Below are 8,967 nucleotides of genomic sequence, written 5' to 3' on the forward strand. Positions count from 1 at the left end.
ATATAAAGCCCCCTTAAGGATGCCCCTAGTATTGTAGTTATCCCCCCTCCCCAGGATGCCACTAGGGGACCCCCAAATAAATGCCCCTGGTCTGTGCTAATAAAAAAAAAAAAAAACACGTCCCTCTTACCTGTCCTCCATTCCAACGCTGCGAGGCCTCTTCATCTTCTTGCAGTCCCTGGCGGAGTGGCAGATTTTCTCCTGCAGGCTGCACGCGATGAAATGACGTCATCGCACGGCCCGCAAGAGAAGATGTGCGCCGCTCTGCCACACAGGAGGCCTCGGAGATCAGAGCTCCCTCACCTGCTTCTCCTGGATGTGGCTGAACCCGTCCCCCTCCAGAAGAAACCTGCAATGCTTCTGGATGGACGAGTTCAGCCACATCCAGGAGAAGCAGGTGAGGGAGCTCTGATCTCCGAGGTTCTCCTGTGTGGCAGAGTGGCGCACATCTTCTCCTTTGGGCTGCGCAATTACGGCGCTTCATAGCGCGCAGCCTGCAGCAGAAGACCTGCCAGCTCCGACAGGGACACGGATGCCGGGCGCTGGAGCATCACTAATCCCCCCCTCCCGACCCCGACCAGCCCCATGGTCCCTACGCACCCCCCACCGGTACGGCTCCGCTGGGGGTTGCTGAAAATTGCTATGGATCCACCAGCCTGAACCCGGAACCCTGCTTCCGGGTTCAGGCTGGCGGGGGCCCCCAACACATGCCCCGGGTGCCCTCCCTTTAATCCGGCCCTGGTGCCCATTATATACTGTCCCACTGTGTCCCTTATATACTGTCCCACTGTGTCCCTTATGAACTGTGCCTGCAATATACTGTGCCACTGTCCCCTAATACATGTGCCCTTAAATCATTGTCCCCCAAAATCATTGTTTTCCAAGTGTTGGCTCTTCAACTGTTGCCAAACTACAACCCTATCAAGCCATGTTAGCAGGAGGTGATGGGAGTTGAAGTCTAGTAGCATTTGGGAAAATCACATGTTGGAGAACACTTCACTAAATAAATTGCTCCACTACCCTGGCATCTGGCCCGGCCAGAGAAGAGAGATGCCGGCAGTGATAATGGCTCTTCCCGTATCATAGAGGAGGCACTGGATTCATGCTGGATTGGTCTCTATGATCTCCAGATGGGCTCTTTATTCTACCAGACCCCATAGTGGCCAGCAGGTTCTGTGCCCACCAGAAGATTCTTCGATCCTCCAGTGGGTCAGTCTTGCACTGTGTGTTTGTATACCATATATATGACTGGGTGCGTGTATATACTTATTGGACTTATAGTGTATGTGTACATTGTATGTGTGTAGTGTATATATGGTTTTTGTGTATATGACCGCCCCCCCCCCCCCCAACCCCATTGCAGTATGAGGACTGTGTGAAAACACTCAACATATCTCAGCTTCCCAGACTCTTATGAGTGAAGAAGAGGTGGGATAATGGGGTGAACTGCAGTCACCGCATTTCTTGAATAAGTGTGATAGTACAGTAAGTCTAATATCTGGAATAATACTCACATCTGTAGTTCCGGTGGCGTGAATGGTGCCGCTCCGGCTTCTGGTCTTGTCAGTCAGGCTCTGATCACTTGACGTTTAGCTGGCGCACTATTTATATGTTTATAGTCCCCGGTGTTCTTCATCCTCCTCCTATTATTAACTCATCTTTACTAATCTAGTACGACAAGTCTCAGGGAACATCAATTCATCTATGGTGATTTCCCTGATGATCTATTCTTTGATGCCGTAATTCTCCTAAAGGTTACGTGAACAATAAATAAATTATTAAATGATTGATCATTACATAGAGGTTTGGCATTTCTATTGGGGAGCAGGGATGTCACGATACCAGAATTTTGATTTCGATACAGATACCAAATTTTTTATTTCGATACTTGATACAAATTCGATACTAAATAAAGTTTGAAGAAATGCGTAAAAATACAAAAATAATGCCCCCTGCCCAGACTTTTTGATCACTTTTTTGTTACATTTTATAGTTTGGACAATTACGCAGCAATCATGCCAAATATGTTTATTTTATTTTTTTTTAAGTTTCTTTTTTGAAAAAAGGGAGATTATTAAAACTTTTTTTTTTAATTTTTAAAAACACTTTATTTTACACTTTTTAATCTCCCTTCATAATTCTGGGAGTTATTGTGCCACTGTACTGGCAAGCCCCGGGGGGAAGTGGGGAGGCAGTTGAGGGGCCTTACTGCACAAGAAAAGGGGGGCTGGTGGGTGCTATACACACATATATCTATCCTGATACACAAATACACATACACCCATGTCTGGTCCCCTCCCCGTCACTCACCAGTTGGTCATGTCTATATACACCCCCATATATACTGTCTGTATATATATAGATATACACAGTGTCGGACTGGGCCACTGGAGGACCGGAGGATCCTCTGGTGGGCCCCTCCCCCACTCTCACTGACCATCCGGCAGCTGGGGCCCCCAGACACTGCCTGTCCTCAGTGGGCCCCAGCGTCGGATGCTGCCGCAGCTGTCGGGCCCTCAGCAGCCCTGCTCTGTGGACTCCAGCGCCCCCCTTTCCTCCCAGCACACTGCATGTCGGAACTGTATGCGCTCACACTTTTCTAACGAGCGCATACAGTTCCTCCTGGGCCAGGATGTAATTGACACAGCATCAGGAGCCATTGGCTCCCGGCTGTGTCAATTATTCTTGTTGCCTCCAGCAACAAGAGGCTGCACTCCGCATTGTCCCGGGCTCCGGAAGCTCCGCCCCCACCGTGAGAAGCCCCACCCCTGCTGGCGTAATTGATGACCCTCATGCAGAGCAGGGAGAGGAGTCGTTGGGGGACCAGATGGACCATACAGGTGAGGTAAGTATGGCTTTTTTTTTTGTTTTAAATGCAGATGAAGGGGCAGGGGAATGATAAGGGGGGTAGTAGTATGGTGATGAGGTGCAAGAGGATGAGAGGGGTACATAGTTACATAGTTACATAGTTAATATGGTTGAAAAAAGACACATGTCTATCAAGTTCAACCAAGGAGGGGATGGATACAGGGAAGGGGGAGGGGTGATAGGTTCTATACATATGCATCTATATTATTTTGCTCTAAGAACTTGTCTAGCCCTGTTTTGAAGCCCTCTACTGTTTTTGCTGTGACCAGATCCTGTGGTGACTGTTCCACAGATTCACAGTTCTCATGGTAAAGAAGGCTTGTCGCCTCCGGAGATTGAACCTTTTTTTCCAGGCGGAGGCAGCGCCCTCTTGTCTCTCCAGGCGGAGGCAGCGCCCTCTTGTCTCTCCAGGCGGAGGCAGTGCCCTCTTGTCTCTCCAGGCGGAGGCAGCGCCCCCTTGTCTCTCCAGGCGGAGGCAGCGCCCCCTTGTCTCTCCAGGCGGAGGCAGCGCCCCCTTGTCTCTCCAGGCGGAGGCAGCGCCCCCTTGTCTCTCCAGGCGGAGGCAGCGCCCCCTTGTCTCTCCAGGCGGAGGCAGTGCCCTCTTGTCTCTCCGGGTGGAAGCAGTGCCCTCTTGTCTCTCCAGGCGGAGGCAGTGCCCTCTTGTCTCTCCAGGCGGAGGCAGTGCCCTCTTGTCCTTTGAGGGGGTTTTACCTGGAACATCTTTTCCCCATATTTCTTGTAGGGGCCATTTATATATTTAAATAAGTTAATCATATCTCCCCTTAAACGTCTCTTCTCCAGACTAAACAAATGTAATTCTTTTAATCTCTCCTCATAACTAAGATGCTCCATTCCCCTTATTAGTTTAGTTGCCCGTCTTTGTACCCTCTCCAGCTCTAGAACATCCTTTTTATGAATCAGGTTCCAAAACTGGACGACATACTCCAGATGAGGCCGCACCAAAGCTTTATAAAGCGGTAATATTATATCCCTGTCCCGAGAGTCCATGCCTGTTATATACATGACAATATCCTGCTGGCCTTAGAAGCAGCTGACTGACATTGTGTGCTGTTCTGTAGTCTATTATCTACAAGTACACCCAGATCCTTCTCCATCAGCGACTCTCCCAGAGTAACTCCCCCCAGGACATATGATGCATGCGGGTTATTAGTACACAGGTGCATAACTTTACATTTATCCACATTGAACCTCATTTGCCAAGTGGACGCCCAAACACTCAGTGTGTCTAAGTCATCCTGTAACATCTGCACATCCTCCATAGACTGTACTGTACTACAAAGCCTGTAACATCTGCACATCCTCCATAGACTGTACTGTACTACAAAGCCTGTAACATCTGCACATCCTCCATAGACTGTACTGTACTACAAAGCTTGGTGTCATCTGCAAAGATAGAAACATTGCTGTTAATTCCATTCTCAATATCATTAATAAACAAGTTAAACAGAAGAGGGCCCAGTACTGACCCTTGGGGTACACCACTTATTACCGGGGACCATTCGGAGTAGGTACTACTATTATAATGGAAGGGCAAAAGAATGAAGGGGTTATGATAGGGTAGGAGGATGATGGAGGGGTAGTAATATGATGGAGGGGCAGGAGGATGAAGGGGGTAGTAGTATAATGATAAAGGGGGTAGTATTATGCTGATTGAGGGACAGAAGGGTGAATGGGTAGTACTAGGATGATGAAGGGGTAGTATGATCTTGGAGGTGCAGGAGGATAAAGGAGGTAGTAGTATGAAGATGGAGGGGCAGGAGGATGAAGAGGGTAGTAGTATGATGATGGAGGAGCAGGAGGATGAAGGGGTAGTACTATGATGATGGAGAGCAGGAGAATGAACGGGGGTAGTATGATGATGGAGGGGCAGGAGGATAAAGGAGGTAGTAGTATGATGATGGAGGGGCAGGAGGATGAAGGAGGTAGTAGTATGATGATGGAGGGGCAGGAGGATGAAGGGTGCCCAGAAGGGTGCCTAACCTCTATATGGATGCTCAGAAGGGTGCCTAACTTCTATATGGATGCTCAGAAGGGTGCCTAACTTCTATATGGATGCAAAGCGGGGCACCTAACTACTATATGGATGCATTGAGCGGGTCTATCATATGGGGCACAGGGGGACTAACTTATATAAGGGGACACAGAGGACTCCTAAATTGTATGAGCGAGAGGCCTAGAATGTTTGTCTGGCAGATTCTGCGGGGTCAAATTGTGTCCAGGAAAAGTCTTCACGATGGTCGGGCCAGATGAAGAAGAAAGTGAAAAGGCTGCGATCGGAGAAGACGTCACCTGTAAGTCACTGGATGTGACTGCACTGTAATCACTTTTATGATATGCAGAGCCTGTGTACAACTGGTATTTACCTCTATGTGGGTCAGTATATGGGGATGATACTGGTATTTGTACTGTGGATGTTATTTAGTAATGGTATGGGGATGGTAATGGTAGTGGTGAAGGTGTTGTGATAATATCTTATATTATTATATATTATATATCTTATATTATTTCTTATATACTGGTATTTTTAGTCTTGCTAAACTGGATTTCAGTAATGGTATGGTGGTATTAGTTACTATGTGGTTGGAATGGTTGTGATTACGGTGTTGTAATGTTTCTGTTTCTTATATACTGGTTTTATTGTTCTTTGTGGACTGGATTTGGTCATTAACAGTGTGATGTTATGTTGATAGGTACAGTATGGCGATTATATATAATCGCCATATTGTACCTATCAACATACCATCACACACACAAGTCATTTACAAGGGAGTTATCGCAGATCCAGATGAATCCAGAATAGGGCCGGGTCAGTATGTCGCTTTTTACCGATTCTTCTTTGGTGGGCCCCAAGGATCATTTCCTCTGGTGGGTCCCAGGTACAGTATCGCAGTCCGACACTGGATATACACACACACACATACTGATACACCTCTACACATGTCCGTACACACATAATATATGTATACATATGCACACACACACAGATATACCTCTACACATGTCCATACACACACATAATACATATATACACTGATACACATGTCCATACACACACATAATACATATATACACTGATACACATGTCCATACACACACATAATACATACTGTATATACACTGATACACCTATACACATGACCATACAGACATATATAATACATATCCCCCCAAGTCTGGTCCCCTCACTCACCAGTTGGTTATGTCCAGGAAGAAGGTGCATCCCTCCGGGTTGAGCTGGAGAGTCCCCTCACACTGTGCACAGCTGAGTTCCCAAGGGGTCAGGGACATCCGCCTGCTCCCCCCCACCACTCAAGTGGACACTCAGTGCTCCCCTCACGGTGTCCGATGGTCCCGGGGCTCGCCCACAATAACGCTGATCCCCGTATGTCCTTTGCATCCCCGCTGTCCTCCAAAGCCGCTGTGTTTGCTCTTTGACCACAGCTCGGTGACTGGAGGGGGGGGGGGGAACTGGCGGGTGTGAGGGACCCCAGTGCACTGGTGGGAAAAATGGTTAAATGACTGCCGGGCCACAGTCATTGGCAGTGGGGGGGGGGGGGGGCTCCATATGCAGCAGAGTCCTGCTGCATGAGGAGCGGCCCGGGACAGCAGCATGTGCTATGTAGAATAGCTGGCATAAGAGATCGCTGTGTGCCAGCTATTTGAATTTGGCGCCGCCGAGAGCAGAGAGTGGACCGGGCAGAGGAGGTGACAGGTGGGAGAAGAGGGTGGCACACAGAGAACATGGCTGGCGCTCAGCTAGCCGCCGGCTGTGTTCTCTGCACTACACCTTATGTTAAGCTGCGTTATTATGCAGCTTAACATAAAGTATCAAACACCAGGAAATCCTGGTACCGAACCATATTTTTGCCTGTAATATTGATAGTGGTATCGATATTTCGGTGCATCACTATTAGGGAGTATGGAGGAAATAACTCCGGCAGGTATCTAAGGTCATATAGTATAGTGTCATATAGTGTTACTATCCCCTTAATCACCACAATAAGTTTTTTGTTGGCGGGAATAGCCCAGTAAAGTTCTCTTGTGCCGAATATCATAACAGTCTGAGAATGAACATATGATGCCTATTGTACTGAGTTATTACCATGTCTGGAGGCATCTTTTCTCTGAAGGATGCCAGTTTGCGGCAGTAGACAGTGCAATCTTTGCAATTTGTGGTGACCAGTGATGCAGACATATTACTGCATACTTGCACACTAGTTTCTGTGATGCATGATACTTAGGGGTGCAAATGAAAGGAGCCCCCTCTCCTGCACTGCACAGTAAGCCAGGGATGCTATAAGCACCCCTGGCTTACTGTCAGTAAAATTGTCGGCTTGAGTGCTCTGGTCCAGCCCTACAAATCTGAGCAGCGGGTCAAAAGTATATTGGTGATGCTTTATGCATTGCTGGTTTACTTTCTGTATATTTGCATACCTCCCAACCGTCCCGGATTTCGCGGGACAGTCCCGTTTTCGGGGTTCTGTCCCGCGGTCCCGGAACGGCCCCCCGTGTCCCGCATTTTAAGTGGCCCCAGCGAAAAAAACAATAAATCAGTTACTCACCTGTCCTCCGGTCCCAGCAGCTCCTCTCCCGGCAGAATGCGCACTCCCGTCATCCTCCGGGGCGGGCAGCGGGGGTACAGAGTCACTAACTGTACCGGAAGTGACCTGCTTATGAATCACTTCCGGCACAGTCAGTGTCTGTATACCCCGCTGCCCGCCCCGGAGGATGACGGGAGTGCGCGCTCTGCCGGGAGATGAGCTGCTGGGACCGGAGGACAGGTGAGTTACTGGTTTATTGTTTTTGCCGCTGGTGCCACACTAATGGGGGGATTGGCTACTCTGTGGGGCGCTATATGGGGTATTGGCTACTATGTGGGGGGATTGGCTACTATGTGGGGCACTATATGGAGGCATTAGCTACTATATGGGGGGCATTGGCTACTATGTGGGGCATATTTGGGGGATTGGCTACTATGTGGGGCATATATGGCGGCATTGTTTACTATGTGGGGCATATATGGGGGATTGGCTACTATGTGGGGCATATATGGGGGATTGGCTACTATGTGGGGCACTATATGGGGGATTGGCTACTATGTGGGGCATATATGGGGGCATTGGCTACTATGTGGGCACTATATGGGGGATTGGCTACTATGGGGCACTATATGGGGGATTGGCTACTATGTGGGGCATATATGGGGGCATTGGCTACTATGTGGGCACTATATGGGGGATTGGCTACTATGTGGGGCATATATGGGGGCATGGCTACTATGTGGGGCACTATATGGGGCATTGGATACTATGTGGGGCACTATATGGGGCATTGGATACTATGTGGGGCACTATGTGGGGGATTGGATTCTATGTGGGGCACTATGTGAGGATTGGATACTATGTTGGTCACTATATGGGGGCATTGGATACTATGTGGGGCACTATGTGGGGGATTGGATACTATGTGGGGCACTATGTGGGGGATTGGATACTATGTGGGGCATTATATGGGGGCATTGGATACTATGTGTGGCACTATATAGGGGGATTGGATACTATGTGTGGCACTATATGGGGGCATTGGATACTATGTGTGGCACTATTGGGGGGATTGAATACTATGTGGGGCACTATAATGGGGGATTGGATACCATATAGGGCATTTTTGGCGGGATTGGATACTGTATAGGGCACTATTCAGTCAGCAGCATGTGGTGACTGTAGGGGAGTGGCTATGAGGGTTGATATAGGGGCGTGGCTATGGAGGGTTGCTATGGGGGTGTGGCTATGGAGGGTCCCTATGGGGGCGTGGCTATTGGGACCGCGGCGCACATGTCCCTCTTTGCTCTTTGCAAAAGTTGGGAGGTATGTATTTGCTGGTAAATAAAGTGTGTATCCCAGTGGTGCAGATAGAGGAGTGGGGAGATTTAGTGTCATCAGTCAACACTCTGGGGGAAATTTACTACTGTTGCGCCCCTGGTGTATGCCCCGGGGTGAAGGCACAGATTCGTCCCTTCTCCCTGGCATATGCCTGGGCCCACAACTCCTTTCAGCTGTGATTTTGGGATCTCCGTAC

This window comes from Dendropsophus ebraccatus, chromosome 5 (assembly GCF_027789765.1).
Source record: "Dendropsophus ebraccatus isolate aDenEbr1 chromosome 5, aDenEbr1.pat, whole genome shotgun sequence".
Lineage (NCBI taxonomy): Eukaryota > Metazoa > Chordata > Amphibia > Anura > Hylidae > Dendropsophus > Dendropsophus ebraccatus.